The sequence below is a fragment of the Nicotiana tomentosiformis genome, chromosome 8, assembly GCF_000390325.3.
Source record: "Nicotiana tomentosiformis chromosome 8, ASM39032v3, whole genome shotgun sequence".
In the NCBI taxonomy this organism is placed as follows: Eukaryota; Viridiplantae; Streptophyta; class Magnoliopsida; order Solanales; family Solanaceae; genus Nicotiana; species Nicotiana tomentosiformis.
The window spans coordinates 68837865-68858374 of record NC_090819.1 but is presented as its reverse complement, the minus strand read 5'-3'; the positions used below and the strand labels follow the sequence as shown (position 1 = coordinate 68858374).

The 20510-nt window shown below is 35.1% G+C and overlaps 1 long non-coding RNA gene across 1 annotated transcript; it reads right to left on the bottom strand.

Moving 5' to 3' along the window:
* Positions 1–18950: 18950 nt before the first annotated feature.
* On the bottom strand, positions 18951–20264 carry LOC138896665 (uncharacterized). Its single transcript, XR_011410053.1, has 2 exons — positions 20015–20264; positions 18951–19155 (listed from the first exon to the last, which is right to left on the bottom strand). It is a non-coding gene; the product is annotated as an uncharacterized lncRNA (long non-coding RNA).
* Positions 20265–20510: the final 246 nt, after the last annotated feature.

Here is a 20510-nt window from a genome sequence, read left to right as displayed (position 1 = left end):
CCTTTAATATTCAAATGCTTTATTTTTATCTCTCATCTTTTTTGGTTGTCATCTCCAAAAATACAAAAGAAGGATGTATACATACGATATCACTTGAAAATAATACAAAGAAATATCAACTAGATAACTCTAAGGGTGTGTTTGGTATGAAGGAAAATATTTTCCGCAAAAAATATTTTCTTAGAAAATAAGTGATTTTCTTACTTATTTTATGGTGTTGGTTAGGTAGCAGAAAATATTTATGAAAATATATAATTTAAGTAAAAATTATATGAGACGAAATGAATAAAGGCGGGGGAGGATGGTAGGTCAGGGTTTAGGGGTCGGGACGACGGTGGCGATGTTACCAAGGTGGGGGTGGGGTGGGGGCGCAAGGGGGCGGGTGGGGGTGGGAAATAGGGTGAGAACGGTTAAGAAAGAGTTTTGAAAAATATTTTCACTCATTTACGTAAGGAAGTTATTTTCCTCCAATTGGAGGAAAATGAGTTCATAAAAAAAATATTTAAACCAACCAAGATGAAAAAATATGTTTCCTTCGTACCAAACACACCCTAAATCCACTACAATCCCATTCTCAATCCCACATATAAGTAATAAAGTAGATTAATGATAATAGACTGACTGATGCTGCTTGCACAAATATACAAGTATAGGACTTTTGGCAAACGAAGAGATTTGGATTGATGAAAACTGGCGCACAGTTACTTAACATAAATCTCGCAGTATTAAGTAGAGAGGGCTTTTAGTGCAATTTCAAATAATGGAAAAATAGTTTTTTCTGAACATCTCTTTAAAGTAGTTCAGAATATCAATATAATAACTGATAGGAAAAAATAAATTCTTTCTCTGCATGACATTACTAGTGAATCTTTGGTGGTGGACATGGATTAGCACTCTTGAAGAAGCAGACACAAATAGTTTCATCAGGATTTATCTCCACGCACTCTGTAGTAATAAAAGACTGTCCAAAAGCTGTCTCGCATTGGGAGATGCAGAATGGCAAATTTTCTGAATTACAAGGAAGACCTTGAATTTCTTTTTCACATACGTTTTGAGCATTTGTTGCGAGAACTTGAGTCATTACGAGCATGGCTGCAAAATGAGGCAGTATAAGTGTGTTATATATTCTTATAATTCATATGTGAAAGAGAAAGGCAGAAGTTCATTTCAGTGACATCAAGTTTTGTAGAATAATTCATATTCATAAGTGAGTTTTACGAAGAAATTCATGATTATGATTTGTATATAAATCTTTCAATAATGGAACACAATTGGGATTTATACTTTTTCCTTTTTGGTGATAATGGCAGTGTTAGAGCCAGCTTGCGCGTACACTAGTAACTCTGTCAATCAGCAGTAGTTTAGTAGTTTAGATAGATGTGAAAAAGTCACCTAGCGTGTTCTTTTCTGGTCAGATTTGAACCCCATTCTTCTATGATTCCATCTTTAGGCCACACTTCGTTTTTTCTTTTTTCCACTTAGGTCAAAAATCTAAAAACAAAATGGACGTTCATTTTGGGAATGCGCAGATCTAGGGAGTATGCCTCCTCTTTTTGCTTCCCCTATTTTTAGTTAGAATAATCACGAGAAGGAAAAAATGAAAGAGAACAAAATTGTCACAGAAAAAAGTTGTATGTTCAAGTTGAAGCAAATGGCAATTGTAACTGCATACATACCACAAATGTAAGCAATGAGGAAAATGGAACAGCGGAAAGATGTACCAAAGTTTTCCATTGTATAATGTAGTGAATGATATAGTCTCTTCACTTATATTTTATACTAAAATTTAAGAGATTGCAATAATAGAGATAATTTATATTAGGATTTTATGAATGAAAGAGATATTCAGATCAGGTCATTATTTTGACCAATATACAATTGGAGGAGGATTTACATATATCAAATCAAAATGATGAAAATGGGTAAGCTATTTATTGTACAACATCAGTATCAAATCATTATGAAAAATATGGAAAATAATATTTATTGTAACAACATCCATCTTTTCTTCGGTTTTATTTTCAGTTAGATATATTATCACCCTCGAACAATATAGCTATAGTACAGGAGCCAAATGAACCTATATAGCGAATATTAATGGGTTTAAGTATAATCTAAAAGAGAAAAAATATGTTAGTGAGTTATTTTGATCATTAATTAAGTAAAATGAATTGTGAGATATTTTTATTTATTTCTTAGAAGCGACTTTCTCGTGGGGGTTAGGCTTGATCCCTACCTTGTACATTAACAACCAAAAGAACCGTTTAATTTTTAACTTAACTTTTATATATCACGCTTTCTAAAGAGTTAATTGTAGAATCTTAGTAACGGGGACATTGATTGTGTACCTGTTAACAACAGTGGAAGTTCTACTATCGAAGAATTGCTCCAAGTCGACCTCGTTTCTCTTGGAAACGAAATACTGTTTGACAAACTAGATGTCTTCTTTGTTTTTCTGGTGTGTTTCTTTCTTCTTAGGAAGAATTGCACAAAGTTAATTCTCTGTTGAAGGACAACCTTTTTTATAGAGACGGGAAGTTGTCAGAGAAAACTCCCGATGAGACAAATTGATCTCATGCTCCCACTTTCTTTGCAATGTGCGTCAGTTTTCTTTTAGGAGTTAAACCTTCCTTAGGTAATTTCCTTTAATTACATCTCCTTTAAACGGGTCGGGTCAATCTATATGGGCGACCCGAACCCAATATCCAATATCTCGCACTTCGCACATGGTAGACTAGACCCAAACTAGGACCATGACAATAACACATGTAATTCATACTGGCAAATAGTTTGTGCGACCTGCGAGCTCCAGAGCTATAATATTTTTAATCCTTTAAGGTAGTTTAATAGCTCCATATAGAAATTCAATCACATCCGAAAGGGATTCACTACTGACATGAGGATCTTATTACTCGCAATACCCCATACATCACTCGCTACTTCAGTACTAGTTATCCGATCCCTCATCCTCTAAAGAGGTGAACTCGAGTTCATGTATAACTTTATCCATAATTACACTTGTTGCTCCTATGATAAGTGTAATGGTCGACCTGTGAATACAAGTTATATTATTTATTTTAGTTGTCTTCCCTTTCTACTCGTAACTATCTATTCCAGATCAACTGATTTCCTAGACATGCACTACATTGCCGAATCATGCGTAGCTATTAGTGACATGCTAAAGTAGCAACGTTGATTAGTATCTCAAGAAATAGTAAAAGGTCAAAGGATATTCTAATGGAAAGTCAATTTTGACTTTATGAGTCTCACACAATGAAGAAGCAGGGATCCATTCTTTCATTAACCTATTGGTCGCTAAGCACACGTGGTAAGAAACACGTACTACAGAGTTCTTGCCTTATATTGGTGCGTGTGTCTCATTATTTTTTACTCATTCAACACCATACAAATCTTGATATAGACACCTCCAAATGTCTAAGCCGATTTTCTCACTTCAATAATCCCCAAATCCAACTTCTTAAAGAAGCTCGCATCTGGCTCACACAATAAGTCATAATTGAATGATGGAATTCATAAGTCTGGCTAGTTATCAAGACCGACCTTTACAAGTAAAATATAACCACAAACTATTCAAGATCTTATAAGGTCTCATCTCTTTATGATTCTCTATGTAAGAGGCGATTGCTCGTGTGAGAGAGAGAATCTCGTGACTTATTCAACACACTTTATCAACAAAATATTATCACATGTATATTAGATATGAACATAAATTCAAGAGTCAAATATTGGTGAGCATATTATAATAATCAAGTCATTTTATAATACATAAATATGGTTATATACTTTGCAAACCTAGAGCCATAACATGTTCTCAAACAGGTCTCTAGATATCGCTTTTGTAAAAGGACCAACTATCACACTTTGCATAGGAATATATTGTAAAACTATTTCTCCACTTGCTACCATGTATCTCATAAAGTTATACTTGTTGTCATTGTGTTTGGTCTTGTTGTTATATTTAGGATCCTTTGTGCATGCAATAGTCGCTTGACTATCACAATATAAAATCATGGGACCCTGAGAGTTCTTTGTAATATCCAAATGCTCAAAGGATCTCTTCAACCAAACAGTTTCTTGTATTCAAATATTTCAAATTATTTTCGGTCAATAAAATATCGACCACATAAAGAGAATGAATTACAAACATCTTATTGGACTTATTCACATAAATGAAATGGTCTTCATTAATCATGGTAAAATCATACGAAATCACCTCCATGTGAAATCTCAAATACCATTGCCTTGAAGATTTCTTTAGGCCGTAAATAGATCTTTTTAATTTACAGACCTTCTTTTCTTGGCCTTTAACGATGAAGCCTTTATGTTGTTCTATATAGATTTTCTCATTTAGTTCTCCATTGAGAAAAGCTGTCTTCACGTCCATTTTATGTAATTCCAAATGCGAACGTGCAACAATAGCCTAAAGTTATAAGCGAATTGAGGTAAACTTCACAACTGGTGAAAATATTTCCTCATAATCTATTCCAGCTTCTTGAGTAAAGCCTTTTGCCACCAATCGTGCCTTGTATATTTCTATTAATCCCTCTGTTCTACGTTTAATTTTGAGAATTTATTTGCTTCCGGCTCTACGCATAGGTGGAAGGTCAACTAGATCCAAACATTGTTATTTTTCATGGACTCTAATTCTTCTTTCATTACTTTTAGCCACTCATCTATTCTAGGGATCGATAAAGTCTCAGTCACGGATTTTGTCTCATCCATTTCCGTGAGAGATACCAAGAAAACGTAATCTTCAATCTCATAAATACGTTTGGGTATATTTTTCTTGGTACTCTTTTGTAGTTGAAATTCAGGTTCGTCAGAAGCATTTTGGGATTGAGAACTCCCACTCCCACTCGGATCAAGAATAGGATCTTGATCAATTCGATTATTATCACGACCCAAAATCTCACACGTTGTGATGGCGCATATCGCAATATTAGACAAGCCGACAATCACAAATAACCATGCATTAGGGCTGGGCATATATCGGGTAAAACCGATAACCCAAACCGTTAATTATTTATTGGGTTATAGGTATTGGGTTATTGGGTTAACGGTTCGGTAACGGTTTAGAATTTTTTTACTATTAGGTTATCGGTTCGGGCCTCGGTTTGGCAATTCTATTATTGGGTTAACCGATAACCCAATAAGGATTAACAAAATTATTACTTTATCCTTAAGTATATACATATGCAGATATGCTAGGGCATCATTCTTTCCTATTCTTTCTCAGCCTCAGCCGCATTCTTCAGAGTTCAGACTCTTCACTCTTCAATTGCTTCACAGTTCACATTTCTCAGCCGCATTCTTCAGCTTCATTTTCATTCTTCGTGTAAGTTTTTAGTTGCTTCATCTTCATTGTCTACATGGAACTTTATTGTCTAGGAAATCGTAGAATCAGCTTTAAGAATGAAACACTTCTGAGAATATTAATTGTAAAATCACAGAGAAAGTAGGTGAAGGATAAAACCAATATGTATTTTGTTTAGTTGCCTTATGTCTAGATTTTTTTAATTTGTTTTTTAAGATTTTGTCATGAAAATAGAACCTTACTGGTAGTGCATTCACCGATCAAAAGAAATTACTGGTACTGCAGTGTGCAGTCAGTAGTAACACATTTAATTAGAAACCCTAAACGTGTGGGCCGAGTCCTAGTCAAACCCAGAACGAATTAAGTCTTCAAAACTCGGATTGGGCTTGGCCTTAGGCCTGGCGTCGCCAGCCTAACGCCTGGAATTTGGCTGGCCTCGCCAGGCTAAAGCCTGGTCCAGCCTGGCCTTAGGCTGGCCTCTCCAGGCTAAAGCCTGGTCCAGCCTGGCCTCGCCAGGTCTCTCCTTTTCACTGTTCTCGAGCACACTTTCAACGTTTAAGTATCCCTTTTGCTCTACTTTCATATCCAATTCACCTATACATAAAATAGACTCCATTATGCACAAATAAAGTGTAATTTATCATTAAAGCATGTAAAATGCAAGGCACATAATGTACGAAACTATGGAATTATAGCCACACATCAGATTGCATTGGAATAACCATGCATTACATTGCTCTTTTCTTTTTAACTTGAATTTGAACTATTAGTACTATGTTTGGACTTGTTAATCTTAAGGTGAAATTGCTACTACTTTGTATTGTTATTAATGTGTTTGAACTATTAGTTGTGTTTGATTCTATCGATGTCATCCCTACTCTTTCAAACAATTGAACAACTGTTTGTAGTGTTGAACTATTAGTTGCAAATTTTATGGCTTAGCAGCAACATTATGTTGATGTTTGTAGTGTTGAAAACTAGAAAGTTGTAGCAACAACATTATGTTGAATATTAGTTGCAGACTCTTTGTTCAATGTAGTGTTTGATTATGTTTGTTGCAGATTCTTTGTTCAATGTAGTGTTGATTACGTTGAATATTAGTTGTCGATATAAAACTATTTTAGCAAAATTGGCAAGACATGTGATACAACCACTGTATTGCAGGGGTCAGATTAAGTCAAAGCTAGCAGGAAGATTAGCACAATTAGTTGTGTCCACTGTCCAGAACTGATATAAAACTGTTTTATAAAACTGTTTTAGTTGTGGCTAGAAATGAGTTTTAAAACTGTTTTACTCTTCTCTTTTTTGCTTAACTCTAGATTGAGTTATCTTATCGGGTAAACCGATAACCGAACCGATAATGAACGATAACCGATTAACCGATAACCGATAACTAATATCTTATCGGTTTGGTTATCGGTTTATCATATTTGTAAACCGATAACCGATATGCTAAACCGATAATATTCATAATCGAACCAAACCGACCGATGTCCACCCCTACCATGCATTTTTAATTTGAAAATATAATAAAATAAGATTATAAGTAAAATCTCATAAATAACTGATAAGAAAATACCACGACTCAATACAAAATTTCCCAAAATTCGGGTGTCACTAAGTACATGAGAATCTAAATGACAACATAGTTTGACTGCTAAAACATTATCTAGAAGTATAGAACAGTACAATAAATGAAAAGAAGGAGAGTCAAGGTCCGTGGACGCCAAGGCAACTACCTCGATAGTCTCTAACAGATAATGCTCCAAAGCTAGCAGTCGCCATATCCAGAAGAACCTGAATTTGCACACGAAGTGCAGAGTGTAGTATAAGTATAACAGACCCAATGTACTCAATAAGTAACAAAACTAACCTTGGGCTAAAATCAGTGACGAGCTCAACAGATACAGTCCAAATACATATTTTTAATAGTATAGAAATGTAGACATGTTTTCAAATCCATACCTAGAATCACGTCGAAATCAACCATACTAAGAAATAAGAGATCAACTCACGTCTCCAACCCTCCAATGGTCACCACACATGACCGATACACACGTTCCACAATAATTGTATCGCCCACTGGAATAGATACATGAATAGGTGAAACGAATGACTCACGGGGCATATCCAAATAACGAGTAAAATAGGATGATACATATGACTAAGTGGAACTATGGTCAAATAAGGTGGAAGCATCCCTGTGGAATACTGAAATAATACATGTGATCACTGCATCTGAAGCAACGGCCTCTAGCCTGGTAGGGATAGCATAGAATCGAGCCTGACTGCCACCTGATCAGCCTCCCTCTATAGGTAGACCCCTATCTTCCTGAGCCCCACCCCGAGCTGGCTGGGCGGGTGGTGAGGTAACTAGTTTAAAAGTCATAGCCTGACCCCTCTACTGAACTGGACCTCCAAGGCGATGGGGACACTGCCTCCACACATGTCAAACTCCGCGAACTCAAAGCAACTTCCCGATGGTGGTGGGGACTGAATCATACCCCGAGAACCAGAATAACTGCTAGAAGAACCTGGCATAGATGAACCCTGAATAGATGAATTATGAGATAAGAGATAAATGACCTAGACGGGCACTGTAAGAACCATGGCTAGCTGATGCATCACGATGAACCAGACGAGCCATCTGAGCGGGCCTCTAAGGTCGACCCCTATTGTGGTAAGACTGCTCTCCAGAAGAAACACTGTCGAAACCACCCAAACCACAAGGCCTCTTAGCCTCCCTCTCCTCACGCTCCTGACTACGGACCAGCTCTAGCCGCCGAACAATATCAACTACCTCGTCGAACCTAGCACCTGATGCATTCTCTTAATTCATAACAAAGCGCAGTCTATAGATGAGGCCATCAATGAACCTCCTAATCTTCTCCCTCTCTTTGGGAACCAACCATATTGTGTGATGAGCTAACTCTAAAACTCTCATCTCGTACTTGGTCACGGACATACCCTCCTAGCGTAGCTGCTCAAACTGCCTACCCAACTCCTCATTGCGGGTCGGTGGCACAAACTTCTCCAAGAAGAAAATGGAGAACTTGTGACATGCAAGTGGTGCAGCACTGGCTGGCCTGCTCCACTCATAGGCCTCCCACCATCTGAAGGCTGCCCCCGACAGTTGAAAAGTAGTGAATGAGACCCCACTAGTCTCCAGAATACCCAACGTGCGAAGAATACACTAGTACTTATCCAAGAAGTTTTGAGCATCCTCTGACTCAGCCGCATTGAATGATGGAGGCTTAAGCCTCCCAAACCTCTCTAGTCTCCTTTTCTCCTCGTCACTCATAATGAGACCCACCTGGCCTGAGCAACTGCAACCAGCCTGAGAAGTGGCTAGCGCAGCTGGAACTGAAACCGCCTAAGCAAGGCTAGTGCAAAACAATTAATATTTGGGCCAGAGGCTCCTGAAGGCCTGGAATCACAATGTGCACAGCTGGTGCTTGAGCTGGTCCCACCGGCTCAACCATATCTAGAATCTGCTTCTGAGCTGGAGCAACTGGTGGGTCTGCAGGTGCTGCTCTAGCTGCTGTACGAGCTAAACCTCGGACCCTACCGTGAACCCGGACTCTCATGGCCCTAGCTGGTGGTACTGGTGGATGTCCACCCGATCCGGTAGCACGTGTCCTCACCGTCTGTGAGAGAATAGAAAAATAGAAGCTTAATTTCCGGAATCAACAAATTCGCACGACAAGAATATAAGAAAGTGAAGTTTCCTAAGGGTTCGGCAGGCTCTCAAAGATAAGTACAGACGTCTCCATACCGATCAACAAGACTCTACTAAACCTGCTCATGACTCGTGAGACCTATGTAACCTAGGTTCTGAAACCAACTTTCATGACCCAAAATTCCACACGTCGTGATGGTGCATATCGCAATATTAGGCAAGCCGACAATCACAAATAATCATGCATCTTTAAATTTGAAAACATAATAAAATAAGCTTAAGAGTAAAATCTCATAAATAATTGATAAGAAAATACTGTGACTCAATACAAGGTCCCCCAAAATTCGGGTGTCACTGAGTACATGAGCATCTCAATGACAACATAGTTTTACTGCTAAAACACTGTCTAGAAGTATAGAACAGCACAATAACTGAAAAAGAAGGAGAGTCAAGGTTTGCAGACACCAAGGCAGCTACCTCGATAGTCTCCAACAGATAAAGCTCCAAAGCTAGTAGCCGCCGTACCCAGAAGTACCTGGATCTGCATGAGAAGTGTAGAGTGTAGTATGAGTACAACCAACCCAATATACTTAATAGGTGACAAGACTAACCTTGGATTGAAAGGAGTGACGAGTTCAACATATACAGTCCCAATACATATTTTTAATAGTACAGAAATATAGACATGCTTTCAAGTTTAACTGTTTAAGATCAACACGAATAAAATATGCCAAGTGCGACTGATATGAGGAATGATACATCACTATATCTACATGTCAATTATGCATTCCAATTGTAATGCAACACGGTGATAAAGTCATATGCATACTCTCGGAGTATTAATTCACTCAGTCCTCTCAGTCGCTCAGTCCTCCCAGTCACTCAATCCTACCAATCACTCGGCACTCGACTCGCACTCAGTAGGTACTTGCGCTCACTGCTGGTAAGTTAGACTTCAGAGGGGCGGATCCTGCCCAAGCGCTAATATAAGCCAATCATGGCATGAATCAATAAATTGTGTTACGGCATGCAGCCTGATCTCATAAATATCACTCACAATCAGGCCCTCGGCTTCATTTAGTCATCAATCTCTCCAGTCTCTCGGGCTCACAAATCTCATGACAATCAGCCCAAACAATAATAATATGATGTATCAATAGATGGTAACAGAAACTGAGATATAATATGCAAATGATAGATGTGATTGAGTACATAAATGCAAATTAAGCAAGTAATTCAATAGCAAAACGACCTACGTGGGTCCCAACAGTACTAACATATAGCTTAAGCATAATTTTTAACATGAATCACAACTCAATTTCTCTAACACATGGAGAATATGTGGATAATAACAAGATTAGATGACTACACAGTTCCACGGAATCGACCGAGTCACAATTCCTACGGTTCACGCCCACACACCCATCACCTAGCATGTGTGTCACCTCAACACCACCACATAACATGTAATTCATGGATTCATATCCTCAGAACCAAGTTTGGAAGTGTTACTTACCTCAAACCATGCAAATATCTACTCCAACAAGCCCTTGCCTCATGCATCGGCCTCCAAACGACTCGAATCTAGCCACAAATAACTCAATACAATCAACACAAGCTATAGGAATCAATTCCATATGATAAAGCTAAGTTCTTTAATAAAAGTTAAAAAGTCAACCCCGGGCCCACATCTCGGAATCCAATAAAATTAACAAAATTCGAACATTTATTTAACCACGAGTCCTACCATACTAAAATTACTCAATTCTGATCAGCACTCCACCTTCAAATCCTCAAATTAAAGCCTATGAAGTTTCTAATATTTTTTCCAATTTTTCCAACCCAAAACACTAATTAAATGATAAACACAATGATAGATTTATGTATATTAATCAAATCTGAGTTAGAATCACGTACCCCAATCAATTCCTTGAAAATTCCTCAAAGAATCGCCTCAATCCGATCTCCCAAAGTCCAAATATGAAATAATACTCTAACTCTCATTTTTGAAATACTATATTCTGCCCAGATGATCCTCTTCGCGATCGCGAAAAGTCCCTCGCGATCGCGAAGAAAAAGAATCAAGTTGCCCTTAAAGTATACTTCGCGAACGCGAACAAACAATCGTGAAAGCGATTCACAGGCTCCTCAAACTACGCGAAGAACAAATCGTGTGGACTCCCAGCCCCCTCCTTTCTTCTTCGCGGACGCGACCTAACACACGCATTCGCGTAGCACTGCCTCTCCAAGCTTCGCGATCGCATAAACCTTCTCACAAATACGTAGCACAAACTCCCCCATCTGCCAACAACACTCTTCGCAATTACGTCTCCCTCTCCGCGATCGCAAAAGAGGAAACCAGCTACAGAAAATCAGAAGTTCCTCAAAATTCCAAAATGCTCCGAACATGATCCGAATCACACCCGATTCCCCGAGGACCTCAACCAAACATACCAACAAGTCCTAAAATTTCATACGAAGTCGTTCAAAGCCTCAAATCACATCAAACAACAATAAACCACGAATCGCACATCAATTCAAGCCTAATGAACTTATAAACTTCTAACTTCCAAAACTAATGCCGAAACATACCAAACCAACTCCGATTAACCCCAAATTTTGCACACAATTCATAAATGACACAATGGACCTATTCCAACTTCTGAAACCAAAATTCGAGCCTAGTAACTACAAAGTCAACTCTCTATCAAACCTTTCAACTCTCCAAACTTCAACTTTTCCAACTTTTTCCAATTCAAGCCAAAATCATCTATGGACCTCCAATTTGATATCCGAACATACTCCTAAGTCTAAAATTACCATATGGAACTATCAGAATCATCAAAATTCCATTCTTGAGTCATTTACACATAAGTCAATATCAAATCAACTCTTTCAACTTAGGCTTCCAACCTTGGGACTAAGTATTCCAACTCATTTCGAAACATCCTCGGAACTAAACCGACTACCTCTGCAAGTCACATAACAATGGAATAAGCAATAAATAAGGGAACAGAGCTATAATACTCAAAACGGCTAGTCAGGTCGTTACAATTATCAATCGTGTCAGAAGATACTTGTTGATTATTTGAGTTCAACATCTTATAAAGAGGCTCTCCATTCTTTACATCGCCCTTCTTGGAAAAATTGTTTTACAAAATTGTGATATCTCGTGATTCAATCTCCGTGACACTTCCATCCTCGAATTCACCAATGAACACATACCCTTTGAAGTATTCTGGATATCTTATAAAGGTACATTTCTTGCCTTTTGGACCTAATTTATCAAACTGGCTAAAAGAATCTTTTACATATGCAGCACAACCCAAGAATGTAAAGCATTTAAGTTTGGTTTATGACTAGTCCAAAGCTCATAAGGAGTGAAAGAAACTAATTTAGAAGGTGCTTTGTTCAATAAGTAGACTGCAGTCAATAATGCATCTCCCCAAAAGGAGATAAGTAAATTTGTCTGTGCATCATAGACCTTATCATGTCCAGTAGTGTAGCTCTATTCCTCCTTTCTGCTACACCATTTTGTTGAGGTACATAAGAAATAGTTAATTGTCTGGTGATACCTTTTTCACTACACAATTATTCAAATTATTTTGATAGATATTCATGCCATCTATCGATTTTTAGGGTCTTAATCCTTTTGCCTAATTAATTCTAAACTTCATTCAAATATATCTTAAAGCATTCAAGTGCTTCATATTTATGAGAAATCAAATAGACATAACTAAAGCGCGTGAAATCCTCAATAAACGTAATGAAATATAAAGTACCAGACCTAACCCTCACATTTATTGAACCATAGATATCAGAATTGATTAATCACAATAGAAAATCAGATCTCATAGCCTTTTCAAATGGTTTACGTGTAATATTTCCGGTAAGACAATTTTCACACGATGACATTTCAATTTTAGAGAAAGACCCTAAATGTCCTTCCTTAGCCAATCTATTCATTCGATCTTGGCTTATGTGACCTAATATTGTATGTCATGTAATAACATTAACATCATTATTACTAGAATAACATACCCTAACACAACGATCAACAAAATAATTATACGTAAAAGGATTACAAACTAACACAATGAAACTATCATAAGGATGTTCAAAACAATAAACAATATTGTCTAGAGTAATTCTAACACCATTGCGACTAAAGTTCAAATTGAAACCTAAATCTAAAAGAACAAACACAGAGACTAAGTTTCGTCGAATTTTTGGAATATACAGAATGTCATGTAACATCAAAGATCAGCCACCACACATGTCCATTCTGCAAGTTCCTATCCCTTTAACTTCAAGCTTTGCATTATTTTTCACATATATATGCCTTGATATAGGTGAGATTCGATGGAACTCTATAAACGCTTCTCTATCACGGCACACATGGCCGATGGCCCCTGAATCTAAAATCCACAAAGGATAAGATTCATTTAGTAAAACAGTGCTAGAAACATATATAACACTTAGAGATGTATTTTAAAATGCTACCTTTTTCGGCTTAGTGCATTCACGAACAAAATTTTCTGGAACTTAGCAGTTATAGCACTTCATATTGCTCTTGTCTTTCTTCTTGTAGAATCATTTTCTTTTCTTGAAATTTGGCCTGTTTCTTTTCTTGGAGGATCTATCTCCGGTCTCCTTACCCTTTTCGTTATTTTTTCAGTTTCTCTTGCCCTTGAAGCTTAAACTCTTTGTACCACTTGATTCTGCCACAAAGGCACTAGATACAGCTTTAGCAGCACCAAGCCGCTCATGTTCAAGATCTACATGATGGGAAAAACCTCAGCAAAAGTTTTGATGATGTCATTGTGGGTCAAAGTTAACCTTCAAATATTCCCAATTATTGGGAAGAGACTGGATCACTGCCTGAACCTACCGCTCATCAGAGAAAACATGACCAACACCTTTGAGTTGAGCAATCATGTTTGACGTCAACCTTAAGTGTTGTGTTCACTGTGATCATGGTGCTTCTTGTACGTATCAAACTTGATTGTCAGTTATCTAAAGCAAGTAATAGTTGTACCGCTATATGCCTCTCTTAAATGTGTCCGCATATCTTGAGCAGTAGGATATTGCTCACATTCATAGATGAGATCATCAACAAATGAACTTACGATAGTTTCACGTGCAGTGAAATATTTCCTTTTCAAATATTGTAAGTTTCGAGATCCCTCCTGTATTGGGTAGTGTTACCCTCCTCTGAGTAACTCATAACATGGTTAATACTTTTAAGAGCATCTTTCTCTTCGAGAACATACCACATCTTACGACTCCAGATGTCATAATTTTAACCATTCAGTTTATTACCCTTGTTCAAGTTAGCGATAAAACTTTTTGATGACACATCTGTTATTAGAGACAATATTACAAGTTTAACTTATCAATATATATGCCAGTCAATTTATGCATGTGATTACACACTCGAGCAAATTAATTATAATATTAATTCTACATTTAGTATAGAATCAAAAGGTCTCTATGTTTCCATTCATCATCTATATTAAAGGTTTTAATTAATATTAAAATCGCTTCTTAGTGTGTGATTCATTTCAAATCTCAATTCAGTACAAATAAAATAATTGATAATATATGTAACTGGTGAGACAAACAAAATAATTTACATGTTTGCTAGGACATACATATACCAATCGAATACTAACTCTTGCACATATACGCTAAAAGGTGCACTAGGCCAAATATCCTAATAAATATCAGTTAAAACTTCACCCTAAGGCTCTCGAAGAGAGTACGCTAAAATAGCTAACGCTTTCCAATGAGTAATTTCTATGTAATTAGATAATTCAGCTCTTTTTAACTGAAAAAGGTGAACATGTTCAGGAATGAAAGTGTCAGGGGCCATTTTAAATTCCTTACTCCCTGAGTTTCTTTTCTCCTTTCCTTTGTTCAGCCCTTTCGATCCCTTAACTAATTTTGCGTCGCCCTCGGAACTATCCTGATGACTTCAGGCTCCTAGTCTGAATCTTTTTTTTTAAAAAAAGATCTTGCGACGACGCATCCTTCTACGTTGTCCCCTTGCTCGACTTCGAGAACTCCCAATTGGAATAATTCGAGCTTGTCCCTGTTCAACCATGTTTGAAATAGGAACAAAGAAACAATAAGAACGAATACAACCCTTCAATGTGACAACATATGTCATAATTAACTGTTGAATGATATCAATAAGGGGATTAGGACTAAATTAATTTAATCAGTAACGGGACGACCAAGACTTGGCATAAATCCTTTCACTTTTATTATTCATTGAATTTCAAAAATTCATATCCTACTCGTTTTAAGTCCAATTTTTATGGGTAATATATCAATAAAGCTTTTAACGAGTAGATTCTGAAAATATATACTATGTACTGTAATTCTTAATACAGAAATTAAATTACAGTCTGCAGTATTTCAAAAAATTATAGCAAATTCTGCACAGCTTCAAAAATTCATATCTCGTTTTAAATCTATTTTTTATGGGTAATATATCAACGGAAAGTCTATAACGAGTAAATGCTGAAAATATACACCATACAATGTAATTCTTAACACACAACATACAGAAATTAAATTACAGTCCGCAGTATTTCAAAAAACTATAGCAAATTCTGCACAATTTCAAAAATTCATATCTCACTCGTTTTAAATCCGTTTTTACGGGTAATATATCAACGGAAAGCCTATAACGAGTAGATTTTGAAAATATATACCATACAATGTAATTCTTAACACACATCATACAGAAAATAAATTACAGCTCCGTAGTATTTCAAAAAACTATAGAAAAATTAATATATACCATACAATGTAATTCTTAACACACATCATACAGAAATCAAATTACAGTCTACAGTATTTCGAAAAACTATAGCAACTTCTGCACAACTTAAAAAATTCATATCTCACTCATTTTAAATCCGTTTTTATGGGTAATATATCAACGAAAAGCCTATAACGAGTAGATTCTAAAAATATATATCATACATTTTAATTCTAATTGTGTAATGTCCTGAAATCAAAAACAGTTCTCAGAATTTCAGAAAAACAATAACCGTTTTTGTGCAACTTAAAAAAATCATATCTCACTCGTTATTAATCCGTTTTTGATGAGTAATAGATCAACGGAAAGCCCTAAATAAGGAGATTAGGGAAAAATAAATTTTGTGCTGAAATTTTTGACGAGTAATTTGCAGAAAACAATATACAATACGTTTGTAGAAGTAAAATAAATTCCAACAAAAGGAATTCATCCTTCATAGTGTTTTAAAACATATATTTATCCAGAAACAAGACGTAGAGTGGCATCAAATTAATCTTGCTCTGATACCAATGTAGAATCTTAGTAACAGGGACATCGATTGTGTACTTGTTAACAACAACAGAAGTTCTGTTATCGAAGAATTGCTCCAAGCCGACCTCGTCTCTCTTGGAAACAAAATACTATTTCACAAACAAGATGTCTTCTTTGTTTTTCTGGTATGTTTCTTTTTTCTTACGGAGAATTGCACAAAGTTAATTCTCTGTTATAGGGGAGCCTTTTTTTTATAGATGAAGGGAAGTTGTCAGAGAAAACTTCCGATAAGATAAATTGATCCCACACTCTCACTTTCTTTGCCTTTTAGAAGTTAAATCTTTCCTATGTAACTTTCTTTAATTACACCTCCTTTAAATAGGTCGGGTTAGTCCACATGGGCAATCTGAACCCAATATTCAATATTAACACACTTTTTGAGCCACATCATCACTCTATCGTTTGTTTTTTTCACTTCAAAAAGATCGAGAGGGAAAATAGGAACCCCGCAATGGTTGAATGCGTGATTGAAAATCCGACAAAAGTTCGGAAGTCTTATGCCTTTTCCTAATACAGGTTCGATGAAATATTGAAACTCTCATGCTATCTACGAAAAAGCTAAAAATTAAAGAAAAAGAAGAAAACAGTTTCGTAGGCACAGTTGTGTACGATAATTTTTTGTAAGCAATTTTGAACAGTTGCGTATGATAATTTTTCACAAGCACAAGCGTGGCTCAACAAAATTGATGGCTTAAAGTCAAATGTTATCATAATTCTATAAGCCATATTGTTGTATTTTAAAAGGTGGGGAGGTGAAGCGAGGCGTTTTACTTTATATGGGGCGAGATGTAAGCCTCAAGACATGGGATGTAAGCCTCACGATCTTTAACTTTTTTAATGTATAAAATATATCATTATAACACAAATATAAAATACATTAAAAATTCAAGAAAACTAAAAAGCTTAAAGAAATTCATAGAAAATAAAATATTTAGCTTGTTTTATAAGTATAAACAATGCAATGCTGTTAAGTTATTATGAAATATAAATCAACTATAATGTCTTAACTTTCAAATAATCAAATATCATATATAATTTCTTTAAATATTTTTTATCAAACTGCATATCTTACCTCCATAAAAGTAAATACTCAATAAATTTTATTAATACTGTAATTTAAAATATTGATCCTTCATGAGTAAATGCAAAATTATTTTTAAATAGCAAAAGTAATAAATGTATAATTTTGAGAGACATAGAACTAAGACAATCGATAAGTAAAAATATAATTTTTGATTATCTATTTTCAGAAGAAAATTCAAGTGATATTCACCTCATGATATTCTTATATGCAATACTAAGGTTCATTATTTGAGTTATTCACAATTTTCATACTCCTATAGATGAAAAAAAAACTTTAATTATTTATTTGTTAAAGAATTTTGAGAGTCAACATTGCTAATTAGTGAATTCGACACATGATTTGCATCGGAACTCTTGGGCTAACCACGAGCGTTGAGCGTTGGACATGTTTAGGGTGCATAGTCCAGTGCTTGGGGGCATAAACCTCACAGAACTAAGCCTCACACATGAGCCTCAAGGCATTTTAATAGCGCTCTGTCCAGGAGCGAGCCAAGAGGCGAGTCCAAAAAAAACTTCTAAAACACTTTGTTGGTCTTGGGTAATATTTTTAAACTTTAAATTTGAAATATTTCGTTCTGCAGATGCAACAATTTACATTTCTAATACTATTTTATAAGTGATATTGGCATTTGGAAAAGAATCAAGTATTTTAATTTGATTGAGTATATTGATTAGAATATTAACTTCTACTTGTGCATTTTCTCTTAACAATTTTTATTTAAAAAATAAGTCTAAACCTTTAATATCATAGTGACTTTTATCGCATTTTTCTTTTAGATTCTCATCACATAGTGATCTCAAATATTTACACTACAACATTATACATTTATAGTTATAAAATATATTGTAGCTAAATATATAAATTTTCGTTGCAAAACACTCTAGCCACAAAAAACTTTCCGTAGCATTCGTAGCAAGTAGTAGCGTAACTAAAAGTTAGCTACAAACTTTACCTGGTTCGTGGCTAAGGACTAATACTTATTGCTACGAAATTTTTTTATGTTGTAGCCGTAATGATAAAATATCTTGCCACGAAAAATATACTTATAGCAAGTGGTTTTATTTTTTTGCTACGACGATAAAATTTGTAGCTATCTTTGTAGCAAAGATTTGATTTGTTTGTCATGAAAATTCAAATTTTGTAGCTATTTTTATAGCTTTGTCTCGTGGTAATAGTACTTATATTTAGCGATGAGTTCCACAGTTCATAGCTACGAATTAAAGTATTTGCCACAAACATTTTCGTATGAAGCTAAAAGTCTATTCTTTTTTGCCATGAAATATATAGAATTATAGCTAAATATATTCGTTTGCTACGAAAGTAAAAATATATAATCATATTTCCGTGGCAATTATATATACATTTAGCTGCCAATTCAATAATTTTATTGCTATAAATTGAAAGTTTTGTCACATGAATTGTTAACAAGAATTTTTGTAATGTAGCTAAGAATATACATTTTTTAGATTCCAAAGTAAGTTACAACTGATACATAATTGTATTTTTAAATTTCAAAACATTTAGAGTACATAATTGATCTATGACGCCAACTATAGTACTAATTAATATCTTGCTTGAGACCCATTGTTGCACAATCTTCTCCCTTCTTTCCTGCCATTGTCTTCATCTGCACCTTAGTTTGACCAAACATCTATTAGCTTTTCAATTGAGCTCTACTAATTTCACATATTTGCCTGTCAATTTTGATAAAGAAAATCAACACCAGCTGGATACAAACTGATCAAACATATATTTTTAACATGTACAAATAATCATATATTTTATAGAAAAGTATTACAGATTAACTTCTCATGATTTTTTTTTATATATTTCTCTAATAGTTTAATTAGTATTATCTTTATGAATATCTCCTTAACATGCTGAATATGACCAATTTTATGAGATAATAAAACTCTCAATTAGCTTAAAAGGAATAAAAAAATTCCAAATATTTCAAAAGACAATATAATCTTTTGCCCTAAAATTTTCTTTCGACAGAATCACAATAAAGAAACAAATATGTAAACCTACACTATTATTTCATGGAAGAATTATAGATCCACACCAAAAAAACCTACACACATTAACATGAATAATAACATACCTAAGTAACAAATATTAACATGAACAACAATATACCTAAGCAATAGTCAGAGCGCTCATTCAAGTCAATCGAATATTTAGTATGCGTTCTTTGAAATAGGCTACATAAGAACAATAGCTTGTAAATCAACCACAACTAGCAAAAATACATTTATTAGCTTCACCAATTTTTTACAACCATGAACGAGAAAAGGCATAAATCACACGTGTATTTTCGATTGAACTCAACAAATAAAAAACCCCAAAATATAAAAATAAAATCTCATTCAAAGAGAGAACCAACATATATTACAATTAATTGCTTAATTAGATTCCAACATAGTCAAATACTGATTTATTATAATTAACTAGTATTATTATTTCACACAAATTAAGACAATTCAAATCGAAATAGAAGGGAAAAAAGACAAATAAAAGAATAGAAAAGGATCCTGGGAAGCAAGAAATTACCTGAATAAGATTGATAAAGAAAAGACAAAAGGAGACAAAAGGAGATGGTAATGTCTTGGAAATTTAAGACAAAAGGAGACAAGAAATTCAAATCTAAGCTTGCATCTCTTGGAAACAAAGATGTCCTACGTGACATTACTATGTTATGTAATAGCCAAGTAGGTGATGTACCTTTGGGCAATGTTGACTATGTAAACTCTGTTTTATGATTTTAATGTAATAGATCCCTGCTTATAAAAAAAAAAAAAAAACAAAAGGAGATGGAGTAGGGAAGTGTGGCGGCTGGAGCTAGAAAAGAAGGGCTAGGTTTTGGGGCTTTTTACTTGACCAATTGGCTTCCGTTTCTAATTGTTTCATATTCTTTTACTTTTAAATATTTTTATGTACAAATACCATTAATAAATGTAAACAACTATGGTTTAAAACATTATTTGAAAAACAACAAAAAATAAATATGTAATTAACATTAAACAGAATAAAATTAATTAATTATTCC